Source organism: Durio zibethinus, chromosome 2 (genome assembly GCF_047325235.1).
Source record: "Durio zibethinus cultivar Kanyao isolate XHJ-2024 chromosome 2, ASM4732523v1, whole genome shotgun sequence".
In the NCBI taxonomy this organism is placed as follows: domain Eukaryota; kingdom Viridiplantae; phylum Streptophyta; class Magnoliopsida; order Malvales; family Malvaceae; genus Durio; species Durio zibethinus.
Genome location: NC_143163.1, coordinates 29,686,792 through 29,701,749, shown reverse-complemented (window position 1 = coordinate 29,701,749; position 14,958 = coordinate 29,686,792). Strand labels below are relative to the sequence as shown.

At 28.9% G+C, this 14,958-nt stretch overlaps 2 pseudogenes; one reads left to right on the top strand and one right to left on the bottom strand.

Annotated features, from left to right (window-relative positions):
• Nucleotides 1-457: 457 nt before the first annotated feature.
• LOC111318462 (LOB domain-containing protein 42 pseudogene) lies at nt 458-1,863 on the bottom strand (annotated as a pseudogene).
• Nucleotides 1,864-13,756: 11,893 nt separating this feature from the next.
• On the top strand, nt 13,757-14,441 carry LOC149520112 (glucose-1-phosphate adenylyltransferase small subunit, chloroplastic/amyloplastic pseudogene; annotated as a pseudogene).
• The last annotated feature ends 517 nt before the right edge of the window (nt 14,442-14,958 follow it).

Below are 14,958 nucleotides of genomic sequence, written 5' to 3'. Positions count from 1 at the left end.
AATTATTTGCATTAGATTAAGATAAAAATTTTAATTGAGTTTAATCATATAAATTCAAATAATTCGATTTATTAAATAAATCAAATTCGAATATTTTATGCTTAACTTAAATAATTGGATTTTTATATTTTAATATATTTTTTAATTAAAAAATTATTATCTATTATATATATATTAATTTGAATTCAAATATAAATAATAAAATTTAAAATCAAATATAAAAATTAAATTTATTTTTTATTTAATAAATAAATATAATTAAATAATTTAAATTTTATTTTAAATCAAACTTAAATTTAAAATTTAAAATTTAATTCAATTCAAATTTAAATTCGAAGTCAAAATTCTTACCGCTGAATTACATCCCCTACTCCAATCAGCTAGAACCGCTGCATGAAGGGCAGTTGTCCGAAGCTCTAAACACACGAGTCTACGTGGAATGACCCCAGTGCCTTGGAGCCGTTTGGTTACCACTAATGCAACAAGGCTGATCCACTGCCTACTTGCTGCTGGAGCAAGCACCTACTAGGAAATAAAAAACTACGTACAAATTAAAGCAAACCCATATTTGGCAAGTATATCACCACCGAACCACATCTAGTTAACCACCAAATTAGAAAATACCATTTAATAACTCTGCATTACCCTTCATCTAATTGCCAACACCTTAATTAATCTGCAAAATTCTTTAGTTTGTCGTACCAAAGAGCTTCAACCCAATTCTGCCCCAAATACTCTTGGGCGAAAAAGGCAACTGCATATTTTTTCTGCTGTGAAATTTGATACATAGATTGTTAATTGTTAAAATTAAAGTCTATGAACTAGATTTATCTGTGTCCTAATTTTACCAAAAGAAAAAAAACCAAATAAAAAACCACAAACATTTCACCAAACAAAAAAGAAACAAAGTTAATAAATTAACATTCTATTATATGATCAGGTGAAACCAGAGTTGATATCTTTATAGCTGCCAAAATTGTTTATCTCTTACCCAACTCCAGTTTACATCTACCACTTTATGATGGATTAATTTCTTCCGTAATGGCGTTGCTGCAGGAGCAAAACCAAGTGTCAGTTCCAACCCAGAATCAGTACTCTCCTCGGTTTGGCTTCAAAACTTCAAAACAGGACCCTTTTTCATCTGGTTCACCACGGAGCCCTCCACAGTCTCCTCATAGAACATGCTCTCATCCTCTTTGCTGTCACCATTTCCGAGTTGGCTCATCCATGAGTCATAACTCGGCGAGTCAACCTGTCGCTTAAACCTAGTCGTGGATCGCTTCAAACGAGTGCGGGTCTTCACCTTGTTGGCGTTGGCACGCTTGGGTTCCTTGGAGATGTGTAGGATTTCATAGGTTTTGAGAGGTGAAATCGGTTGCTTCGCAGAAGAAGTTTGGGTTAGAGGCGAGCCTTTCAGCACTGCATCAACGACTGTTTGGCACTCAGCCCAGTTCCCGGACCAGAGCATGCCAACTGACCCATAAATTGGATTTACGACACGCCCAAAAGCCTCATATAAAAGTGATCTAAAAATAGCTGCAGTGCAAGTTAGAGGAATGATACATTTCAGCCCAGAAACATCCATTAGTAACCTGAAAAAATAATCCTTTTTAAAGGAATGTGGATTAATTAATTGCCGAGGCGAAGGTTTTCAGAACCAGCTTGGATGAGGTGATTGAGGTCAAGCAAGAGAGTAGCATTGGCTTGGGAATCAGGGGACTTGATCCATTGAAGACAAGGTGTAATGGAATAGTTTTCCTTGCAGCTGTTGCGTAGGACCCTGCTGTCATTACAGCTTTGTTTGGGATTATTTGAGATTATTTGATGAGAGAGATTGTGCGGAGAGGAAGTGGAGAAGAGGGAAGGTTAAATAAAGCGCAGGGGCACACTAAAAAGCCCTGTAGACCGGAGTGAGTGTTTTGCTTTCCATTTCCTTGTTTAGCTAAAGTTGGGTTGGGGGAGTGGGGAGTGCCCTTTTGGGAAAATGTACCCTCTCAAATTGTTTTGCTGCTTTCTTTCTTTTCTGAATAATCTTACATGCACGATTTTATTACTAACCAACTTACCATTTTAACTTCATTTTGTTTTATTCTTTTAAAGTTTATATTGATAATTTATAATACTATTAAATAAACAAAATCTTTATAGAAGAGAATGGTGAGCCTTGAGAATCTCTTTCTTCGTTTTATTATTACCCTATATAGTTGTTGGCTTGTTACCATTGGATATAGAGTTCTACTACTAATTTCTTTTGGTCATTTTAATGTTATATCACAAAATTGTTTCTTTTGGTTTTTCTTGATTCGGTAATATTAAAAAAAGAACTTCAAAAAGTGTTGTTTTCCAGAGATTAATTTTCGAAACAAGTGAAATAAGAGTATTCTTGTAATTTTTGGGAACAAATAAGGCCAAAATGTCAGAAAAAGAACAGAGGAAAAAAAACAGCATTCGAAAGCTGGAAGCCATGCAAGCAAAAGTCGAGGGGCAGAAAACAAAAGCACATGCACGTGTTAAATAATTTCATTTCTAACTAATAATTAATTGTTTTTTGAATTTTATATTTTAAAATTTATAATTTATGATATATCTTAAAATTTATAAGTTTGTAGTTAAATTATTAAATTATAACTTTAATTAAAAGTTTAAATTTTAAAATTTTAAAATATTTATATTTTTATAATATTTTTTATTAAATCCATAATTGACTTATTGATTCAATAGTTAAACTACTAATTCAGTGACTCAAAGCCTCAAACGATTTAATGTTCCGTCCAGTTCTAATAATTATACTTATAACACTAACCGAAACTTTATTACTGACCTGAAAAACACAGAGGAAAACCATTAATAAGTATCTTTAGTCTTGTTCACGCAAAGCAACTTATCTGACAATTTATCTTTAACAAAGATGGCTTCACATTATAATATTTACTTTTGATTTGTAACTCTCGTTATCAACGGAGCCAAAAGTAAATAATAAAATAGTAAAAATAACAACCAAAAGAAATCCAAGGATAACAGGGTATGTAAACAAACAACAAATGACAGAAAAATAAAAGCAAGGGTAGTTAAAAGTGTTAGAAAATCACTTGGAGCACGCTTGAATTCCTACAATTGCTTAAAGTTGATTGATCCATGGCTTCATATACAGTATTTTGACCAAAGTCCACGACTTCCTGTATAAGATGGTATATTTCACTAGTAATCGCTTATTCTTTGGCCTGCGACACCCTTGTTAACTCAAGAAAAGCAATATGAAAATATCCAACATTTGTAAATATTTTATTTTGTCCAAAAATTTTTTGGAATTGAAAATAGGTATCTGACCATTAATTGAGCCCGATTGAGAAGTTTTAGATTCAATAAAAAAAATTTAATTTTAATTTGATTTATTATTATAATTATTTTTTTGTATATTTTACTTGTTTTAAAAAAAAAAAAAAAAAGTCAACAGTCCAAATAAAATAAAAGATTAAAAAAGAAAGAAAGAAAGAACATCAAAGCATTGGATTTGGCTCATGGGATTCAATCCCAAAAATTTAGCCCGAGTAAAAGAAGGAATTGAATCACAGGAGATGATCAAAAGAATAAATCGAGCAATTAATGTGGTTGAATCTATTTGTGAGAAATTCAATCTCTGATAATCAATGGAATCCCAAAAATTACTGTTAATCAATGAAATCCTTAAAATTCTTGTTAAAAATTCTATAGAAATCCTATTCTAACACAGACAAAAAGGGATAAAAAGCACACAAAAAGAGAGGAAGGAAAAAAGGGTTGGAAAATTTTTTATTGGAGTTTTTTTTTAGGTTAAGTCTATGGATGATTTTGAGATTTGGTAATTTTAATTTCTAGATTTGGATGTTTGTTTTTGCTTTTGGGTTCTTTCTATAATTTTTGGGTTTGTTTGATTGTTATTTTTATTTATTTTCAATTATGATATTCTTTTACGATTGGTGTTTGGATTTTTGTTCTTGGGTTATGATTTTGGAATGTGAGAAGTTTCTAGAAAAAGTTGAATATTTTTGGGTTTGGAGTTTGAAGTTCTGGGTTTTTTTGGGATCTGTTAAATATTCCAATTGAAGCATTAAATTTTTCAGTGATTTTCATGATGGCTGGAGAGATATCACAACGGCTATTTTTTGGGTTTGTGAACTATTTTTAAGAAGTTTGAACTTTTCGGTAGTCGAATAAATTTTTTGACGTCAAAATCTAGAAAATTGGTTGGTATTCATCTACTGTTTAGAGAGAGGTCAAAGAGAAATTAAGCTAGAAAGAGAATAGGCTAGGACATTTTGAGGAAAAAATGCTGAAAAGTACATTTTATATTAAGGCAAAATGACATCATTTTTTAGGGGCTTGACCTTCGTGAACCTGAGCACGACCCGCCTGTTGACCCAATAAGGACCTGACCTAATCGTAGCATTTTCCTTTTCTTTTTTTTTGTTGATTTTTTTTATTTTCATTTTAATTTCTTTCATCTTTTTGTTTTGTTTTTTTCTATTTTTGTTAATTCTAATTGAATGATTGAATTAAATTTAAAAAATTGGTAAAATTATTTATTGCATGATATATTTTTTATTTGCATGATAGATTTGCATTTATGATATCTAATTGCATGTTTTTATATTGTGTTTTATTAAATATATTTTGTATGATTGCATGATTATATTTGCACGATAATTAATATATTTGCATGATAGTAAATTAATGTTCGCATGATATTATTTTGCATGATAATTTTTGTATGATAATTTTTGTTTATTTTCTTTTCTTTTCTAATTAAAAAATGAGTTTTGAAAAAAAATTTTCAATTCTACTAAACTATTGAAGGATTTAAATCTTGAATAAAGTCTTACCAAACTAATGAAAGGCTTAATGAATTTCTTGAAAAAATATTTTTTAAAAATCCTATCAATACATTGGAAGATAATTCTTGAAGGAAAATTTTACCAACATATTAGAAGATATTTTTGAAAATAAATTATTTTCACAAATAAATAAATTTTCAGTCCTATCAACATATTGGAGAATAATCTTTGACAGAAAGTCTTACCAATATATTGAAAGATATTTATGAAAATAAATTATTTTCACAAATAAAAGCCTTTTTACAACAACAAAATTAAATGAATCCAAAGATAAAACCTTTTAAGAGTGTGACACTAGTTTTCATGAATACTTTTGAGGTGAGAAAATTATCTTAAATTGCTACCAAACTATTGAAGTAATTTTACGATTAATTTTCAATAATTAAATTATTTGGTAAAATTACAAAGAGACTTTATGGCTTAGATAATTTAAAATCAAATTGGTACCACATTTAGATGAGCGAGATGAGGGTGCTATAACCTTTTTCACATGTAACTGTACTTTTAGACCTGAAATTTGATTTCGTAAACTAGAATCCACCTTTTAAGGATATTCGAATCAAGTTTGGGACTCCTCTTTAAAATGGAAAAGATTCAGTTAAGTGACTAATCACCCTTAAACAAAAAAGATTGGTGGCGACTCTTTAAAGTCTATGTCTCACAATAGGTCCATTAATTTATACGTTATGGCAACATTCATAAATAGGTGTTTGACATTTGGTTTTATAAACAGGTGATTAGAATTAATTCTAACAACATTTGGTATTCTTTCTTTAGGAAATTAATTAAAGATCAATAGCCAATCTTGTTTACTTTAAAATTATTTCTAACATTTTGTTTTTAACACTAAAATTGTTAGGATCGTGAGACAAACAAAACCAATATTATTAATTATATATAAAAAAATAAGAAAAATACCTCTTTTTGGTTGTGCTGTTGAATGACAAATTAGGCAAGACTTTAAATATTGACAAAGTTATGAAAATCATAGAAAATTCCTAACTTCATCTTTGCAAGGCTATCATCTCTCTTTGCTAACACCTAATTCCCAAAAAATATTATTAATAGAAAAAGAAGAAGAAGACCTTTTTTGGTTTGTTGTTGAATGGCAAATTAGGCAAGATACTGAATCTCGACTAAGTTTGATAAATGCTTGCTTTTAAAGGGCGATCATTATTTTTACTAGGTTTCAAGCCTGCAGTTTTGCTTATTGGAGTAAAATACAGTTATGTATTAGTTTAAATGTTAAAAAATGTATAATAAAACAAGAGTTGGATTTATGTTTCTATGTGGGTTTCATTAGCTTAAGTTGTAGGTTATTAGAAGGTTAAAACTATAATGCAACCATAACAGGCATAAATTATGCCTAAGATGAGTCATACTTCCAAATTGGTATAAGCAACAAACTATCTAGATTTATCAGAGGATGAGGATTATACCAAATTGTTACTTATACCAAGTCCTTTTTGGATGAGATAAATCCTAAAAGACCATTGGCTGTCCTACCATGACTAGCTATTACTCCTTTTAACTTATCTTCGTTACTATGCATCCCCCTTACTGTATAGATTTTGCCTCATAAAGTATGAAAATTGTATAGCCATCAAAAAATAATATGATATGTAAGTTTTAGAACTTATATTATAGCAATCAATGTTTTAAATATTTACTTCATTTAATGATCTTAACCTCAACAAAAAGAATGAGGAAGGCCAGGAAAATATAATGTAAAATATCAAAAAGCAATAACTAAATCCTATATTTTGCCTCTATCCAAAATGTATACAAAGAGTTGAACTAGATAGATAGCTTTCATTGCATTATGATGTAAGAATAATCATATTTGGATATGACTTTCACGAATCTTGAGGAAGATTATTAGAAGTACCAAACCATGAAATTAGATGATTACCAACCTAGTAATCATTACTCATTCTATACCTAACATATTGTGAAGAGTTATCATGAGCTAGTAAATGGTTAGAACTATGGTGCTCCTTCCTATAAAAAGTAAGAGACAAATCCCAAGGTCTTTTAGAAAATGACTTTGAAGTAATTGGTATTTCTTAAGATACTTACACCAATTACCAAAAAACAAATTAGCTTGAAAAATGTAGAAAAAGCTTGCTTTACATTTTATAAACTATTTCAACTTTTTATAGAAAACAAACTTCTAAAAAGATTTGCATTATTCAATTTTAGAGCACACAATGGTGTACCAAAGGTTGATCATGACATTTTTTTGAAAACTTGAATAATAGTGATGAGTATAAAGTAAAATATATGTGAAAATCTAGTTCTAAATCACTAAGTAAAAAAATTAATTCATTTACAATATACTACCAATTACACTAGTCACATTCTTACACTTTTTATATTAATTATTGATTGAATTTCAAAATGACACCATTATCACAAATATCTCATGCATAATGGGTTTCAATTGTTTGATGCCTTGTTCTATTCAAAGTAGTTCTATTTAATCTTGAAAGTCTATTATTTCTTGCTCCATTAATACTAACACCACAATTGCTTGCATTATTAGCAATTTAGCATTATTCAAAATAAATTGAGGTCTCTATTTTGCTTAGCAATTAAGCATGACCTTGACCTATTTAGCCTTAAATCTTTCAAATCTCTTAATTTTATTTTACCTTGATTGATACATAAGATTCATTAAATAGAAAGGCATAACTTGAAAACTCAATCAAAGAGAGCTAACATATATAAAATCTCTAAGAAAACTTTGATTACTAAAAAAAATTCTCACTACATCTTTAAGTAACAACAATGTAATACCATAGACAAATGGAAAGTGTGTATAAAAAATCTATTGAAAAAAATTAAAACAAAACAAATCCCATCATCTATTGATAATTCTATTAAATAAATTCAATATTACACATTGTATTTTAGTGTAACAACTATTCAAGATGATAATATATGAATGAAGTTTTACCGTCAATAAAGAATTCTTAACTAATTAAATCATCAATATTTAAAGAACCATGAAAAAAGTAAAATTAAGTAAGCTTTTAGTATTAATTTAACATTAAGTAAGTTTTTAATATTAATTTTATAAAACAAACATCATTTGTTACAATAAACTTAATAGTCGTCAATAAATATCATAGCAAATTTGTTTGCTTAGTGACATGGCTTTATCAATTGAAAATGTAGAACACAAATTTATTTGCTTAGTGGTTTTGCTTTATCAATTGAAAATACTAAGTATGATATATATTCAATAAAACTTTGAAAAAATCATTCAAAAGAAGAATTAATGAAACATACCTTGAATGTTATTATTGTAACTTTTAATCTATACTTTAATTGCTACAACACTTTAATTGCTACAACAACATTAACAAATAAATTAAAGGTAGATGAGAGATTATGAAATTATCTAATATGATTTCTACTGCATTAAATTGAAATTAGAATTTTTTTTAACAAAACCAATTGAAATTTGCTTTATATATATATATATGCATATTGAAATATATTAAATAAAGTAACACAGAACTACAAACAATGAAATAACTACAAATAAAGCCAAAATTTTGGGAAGCACGAGCACTTTTGGGTTTGTTTTATTTGAAAGAAAAAAAAAACCTAAAATTACAATCAATTGTTAGGCCTAATTATTGAGTACCTTATATTTGCAAGCATAAAGTGCTACTCCTCAAACAATAATATATCTAAATTTTTGTCATTTAAATAACAAATTCTTAACCACGTGGCTCACATTATAAATAAGATCATAGTAATAATTACATAACAAATTAGGCCTTTAGAAATTTTATTATAATACGTCGTTATTTTTAATAATATTGATTCAAAGATTCATTAACTTTAAAATGGTATAAATGAATCCAAGCACCCAAATAAAATTAACCCTTCTAGTGGTTCTAAATTTATTTATAAATTTTGATAGACGAAGCTTGTTTATATCTCAAATTATTATTTTAAAAAAATTAGTTTAGAGATAAAGATGAAGATACCAGCAACAATCTACAAGCTTCATTGAGTTTATAGCATTGAACCTTGAACACATATGCCTTCTATTAGTAATAGCAATAAAAATTTACATATCAGTAAATACATAAATTAAAGGAACCAAAATATGCTTATTACATCTGTTGAAATAATCTAAAAAATAATAATCCTGCCAATCTAAAAAATTAAATAATGAATTTAGATATTGTGTAAGTCATCAATCCCTTTATTACTTAAACTAATCATTTGCATATACTAAAAGATAAACACTAGATCCTTGAATTTCATAATATCTTGACTCTTTGATCACTAATGTGAACTTGTACCACCTTGAATGGTCAGCATGTTGGTTGGTAATGCTTCTTACAAGTCAAATCTACTTAAAGAGCTATGATTCATTAAAGTTGTTGTCATCACTCTGTAAAGCTAATGAGCAAGCAAAATGAATTACCTTTTAATTCAAACTTGTTTACTTTTCAGATAGGATCGTCAGCACCTGTTCAATCTGCTATCAGAAAGGATCTTGACCTATTTATTGCGAAGGTTGGTTCAAGAATTTTTAAGTTTCTCTTCCTACCCCCATAATTTAAACTCCTTTAATGAAAATAAAGTAATTGTTTTTCATCCACATGCATGTTTAGGGCATTTATTTTCTTTTCTTCTTTTCTTCTATTTTGCAAAGCTTATTTGCTATTAATTCTATGGCCCTGTAGGATATGAAAGGTAATAAGTTTTTTGGGATAAGTTGTGAACATTTGCTGAAACTTGTAATCAGCCTCTTAATACCTCTCAATTATTCATACAAAAATCTTAGTCATGCAGAAATTAAATCAAATACTATTAAAACTGATTTCCAAGTATTGATCCTAATCTAATTCATAAATACTAATGCTATGTACATATATTTTGTAGCTAATTTTCATAAATTTTAGCTAACCTTTTTTGTTTATCCAGAAATTTATTTTAAAACTGCAACATTTGATTTATACTTGATCTTGTTTTTTAAAATTTCATTTTTTTTGCATTCTTTTTTAACATTTTTCTACCATGAATCTCTCCAGCAAAAACTATCAATTTCCACTTTCTACCCAGAAAACCCCACCACCTCATTAAAAAAAAAATCACTATGAACACATGCAAACAAAATAATGGATGAAAAACATAAATAATTAATCGAATAACACACATATGCAAAAACAACAACATCAAATAATAACAGAAAGCCATTAACAAAGAACAAACCATCCAAAAAAAAAAAAGAAAAATAAATTCAAGAAATCAAATAAAAGAAGAAAAGAAAAAACTGACCTTGATGGGCGATCTAGAAGTTGACATCGAAACCCACTGTCGGTTTTCATCTCCATCTTCAAATTGTAACCAAGAGCATAATCTTCCAATACAAGAAAAGGTTGGAGCTTTAACTTACTTATTTGCCATTAAAACATGATCTTTTTGTATAACAGTGTCAACAATAAAACGATCAACAAAGGTAATAAATCTAAAATCACTGGCCAACCAATATGTCAATCTTTCATCATAAAAAATCTATTATCTTCCCATACTTTTCAAAATACTTAGTAAATATCTTTGAAACCCCACCATATACAAAAAAATCCACGAACAAACAAAAATATTCAATAATTTGAAAAATAACCATTAAAGAAAAACACATAAAAACCTTAAAAAAAAAACTCAACTCACCAATAGTTGTATTTTTAAGTAAGGCTTAAATACAGATTTTTCTACATAAATAATAAAGGAAACAAATAAATAAAGAGAAAGTTTAGAAATAAGAAGAAAGGGAAACATGAGAAAAAAATGTAAAAAGTAATAGTGTTAGCGAATAGGTTGGGTACCCTTCCATTCACGCCACCAATCACCGAGGCAATAAAGATATCAATTTTGGTAGAAAGTGTAGCAACAAACGAAAATAAAAAAATTTGATAAATACCAAATTAAGTAAAACAAAGAGAATATATATATATATATATATATATATAAGGAACACATGCAAGAAAATTTTCAAACTTATATGAAATTCGCAATACAATGTTGACAACAAAATAAAGAACAAATGAAAGGAAACCTAGCAAAACAAAATGAAAGAAAAGTAAAAAAAAAAAAAGCAAAAAAATTAATTAATATTAAGAGTACTTTTCAGAAACTTTTGGAAAACTTTCTTAAGCTTTTCAAGTCTTAAATTGTCTCCTAATTGTTTTTTTCTTACATTGCTTAATTGTCCCTTCAATATAAAGAAGACATCTTTTATAATAAGTTATAGATTATGGGTTTGGTTTTTTTTTTTTATTTCTTTGTTTTTGGTCAAATATTACATCAGCTTAGATGGTATGATAAGCCATAAAAGGGTAATATGGTTATTTCTTTTTGCTATAGTTCTGTCTGTTACACACAATACAAATATGAAAGGTGTAAGAGGATTGCAACTCTTAACAATCATGAAATTCTTTATACTCTATCTTTGTTAAATTCTTTTTGAATCATCTCTATCTTTCTTTCTTTTCTTTTTTCTATTGTTATGTATTTTAATTATAGCTAATTGTTGCCATTACAAGTCATCTACTATGCCATAGCATTTTTAAAAAAGTTGCATTAATGGAATTAGAGTTTGATCTTGGCCGTGGATGATGGTGTGAAACCCAAACTGCATGACACTCTGTTGAAAGAATTAATGGCATGATTGGACTCCAAATTGGATAGTGTTTTTGAATGGTTAGATAATGCATATGAATGAGTGAGGGAAGGTATTCAACCTGATATGAGAAATCTTAATACTAAACTAGCCAAGGTAATCAACCAAATGCCTATAATGATTGACTATGTAATTATTAATGAAAAGGCTAGTGATTGCGAGGTGAATATAGAGACAAATCAGTAAGCTAAATAGAAACTATCCATAGCAACCATTGATCATTCCTTATCCTCACATGCTAATTTGCTAATGATCGATAAGCCTTTATTTTCAATTACTGGGGTTAGTTTAGTGTATGAAGGGTGTCATGAGTTTAAGCTTAATGAATTAAAGAGTTAAATGGATATAAAATATGTTGAATACTTAATTACTTGGTCTTTAATATTGAAAAATATGCTGCGTTTTGCTAAATGTAATACGTTAGAATCTGTTTGGGTTGAAAACAATAACCAATTAGCTAAACCTATCATTTTTGGGAATGTTGATATTTGTGGGAAGTTTGAAATAGTTAATTTAAGAATATGTGTGCTTACGAAAAAGTTTGTAGTGGTTCATGACCCATACTAATGGAAATGGATGACATGAATGTGGTTACTTGGATTAGTGGAAAAAAAAAGTTATTACAAAGCTAATGAAATGATTGGTGGGTTTACTTTAAATGATTTATATAAAAAAAAATTTTAAGTTTTTTTTTAAATGAATGGTAATTATAAAATATGCTTATATATGTATGGGGTGTCCTTGTCTTGACAAGTTGCTACATGTTTAAGTAATTATGCCTGGCTTGAAGTATGGTGATTATGATATTATGATTACTGGTTTTATCTATATAGGGCCATGGAAAAAAGTTCAACATGTGTTTGATATAACAACTCTTAAAGATTAGGTGATATAGATTTCAATGATTGATGCTTATTTGGCTACTATCCCTGTAAAGGAAAGGAATCTAGAAATGTAGAATTCTCAACCAATGGCCATTTCAAGAATCATTGATTATGGGCTTGAAGGTTCATCAATGGCCCTTTTTAGTAGAATTAATGGTGGAATCTATACTAAAGCCATTGATTTGAATGCTAATTTTTCTAAATTAAAAGGAAAAACAATGTGCTTTCTTGTTTTTTCTTATGATTCAACATTACAGGTGATATTTAAGATAAGGGAAAGTGGTCTTCTCTAAGTTATTGGTGTTGATGGCAAAAAGGTCTTGGAAACTGTTGTAAAGGTAAGTAATCTGTTGATCATACAAAGGTTCTTTGTCATATCAAATATGACTGGAGTATTGAAAACATGATTCTTGTTCTTTATAATCTCTATAAGTTTAGCTTTCAATTATGGGATTAATTATTAATGGTGCTATGGTGTTTATAATTGATACTTTTGCTTATCATTTGATTAAAGTAACATGTGAGAGAAAAATGCATTATGGTGAAGTTTTAGTGGTTACTAATCTTAGAGGTCTTCAAGAGAGTATTACCATTTATGTGCATTCTAATTATGTGCTTCATTATGACTTGACAAAACCAAACCTTACAACACCTTTTTATCACTTAGATGCCACCATTGTGTAGTTGAGGTAGATTTTTGAAAGGAATTCATAGGGAAAATTGGCCAATCAATCATTTTTAGATATACTGATCTTTGCTTTAAAAGGGTTGGTTTCATTTTTCTTGGACAGTTAGCTTTTCTTCACGGTTTTGATGAGGCTATTGTTGTAACTACACTGATTGTTCAAACCTTTTTAAGGCTATAAACCTTGTCTTTTCAAAAAGCCTTTATGATGCGACAAAGTTCAACATTGCTTTGACTATAACATCTGGGTTGGCGCTAAGAATATATGAAGTTAATGGATGCAAATCAGCTTCAAAAGAACAAAAGCTTAAGTTTATGGATACTCTTCATCATAGAACTGGATCAAAATTGCAAAAAGAGTACAAGTATATTGAAGTTACTTTTGATGCTATCATAATTAGATAAGAGATTGTGAATTCACCAGCTAATGTGCTTATCCTTATAGCACTAACAGTAGAGGTTTCAAAGATTGCTTCTTAGTACAATGAGGTTCTATTCATAAGTTTTTTGACAATAAAACAATACAAGATGTTGCAAAAGGGATCTTATTTTAGGTTTATTGTAACATTTGCACCTCATTCAACCATTTTTGCTATAATATGCTTGAAATGAAGTCATTCCTATTGCTATTTCCACTAAAAAGAGGGTGCAAGCTTACTTGCGTGATGGTCACTATGAGGCATTTTATAATGCAAATCTAGGAATTACCAAAAAGCCAGTGCCAAATTTCAATTTTATTATTGTTTCTTTCCAATCTATACCAAGCTTAGGTATTTATCTCCATCCATAATGTTCGATCCTGATGTTACAATAGTGTTATTGGTGAGCATGGTGTTATTAAAGGTTGTAAAATTCACCATTTTGTCATTAATCATTGATCTTTCAATTCTAAGGGTGCAATCATGGAAGATATCTTATTGATGGGGGTAGATTATTTTAAGACTTATGTTGACATAAAGCTTCTTACTGCAAAAGATAGTGTTTCAATTAGTATTGGACAAAATGCACATATCAAGAGAACCATTATTGACAAGCATGCTTGAATTAGTGACAATATAAGGATAGTTAATAATGAAAATGTGCATGAAAGCAACTTGATACTTGTAAATGCTTTAATAAATGTTTGCCCCCAAAGTGTTGAGGAGATTGTTAATGTGGCAACTTTAACAAAGGATGACAACATTATTATTCTTGGACCTTTAATTACAAGCATATTAACACTCATGGATGATATGCAAAGGAGAATTTTCTCCAAAATTATAAGAAACTGCAAGATAATGTTGACAACCTAGGAATGGATAAACTTACCTGCTATAGCAAAAAGAAATTGCAAGATAATGTTAACAACTTGGAAGTGTTTAGCTATAGCAATGAGAAATTTCCAACTTTTAATCCTTGAAGATAAGGATTTTGTAAGGAAAAGGTATTGATACAAGATTGTTTTTGAAAAATGCTAGCTATTTCTATTATGGGCTTAGGCTCTTTTATATCTTTGTTTTTGGGCCAAATGTTAGACCAACTTAGATGGTATGATAGGCCATAAAGGATAATATGGTTATTTTTTTTTTATTATAGTTTTATATGTTACATGGTATAAATATGATGGGTGTGATAGGATTTGTAACTCTTGACAATCAAAGGAATTTTGTTTTATCTTTCTTTGCTAAATCCTTCTGAATTCTCTCTATCCTTATTTCTCTTCTTCCTAGTGTTCTGTTCTTCAGTTGCAACTCACTGTTGCTATTGAAAGTTACTTGCTGTGCAACAGGCCCGAAGACCTCGACCATCGAACTTAGGGAATGAGAAAAT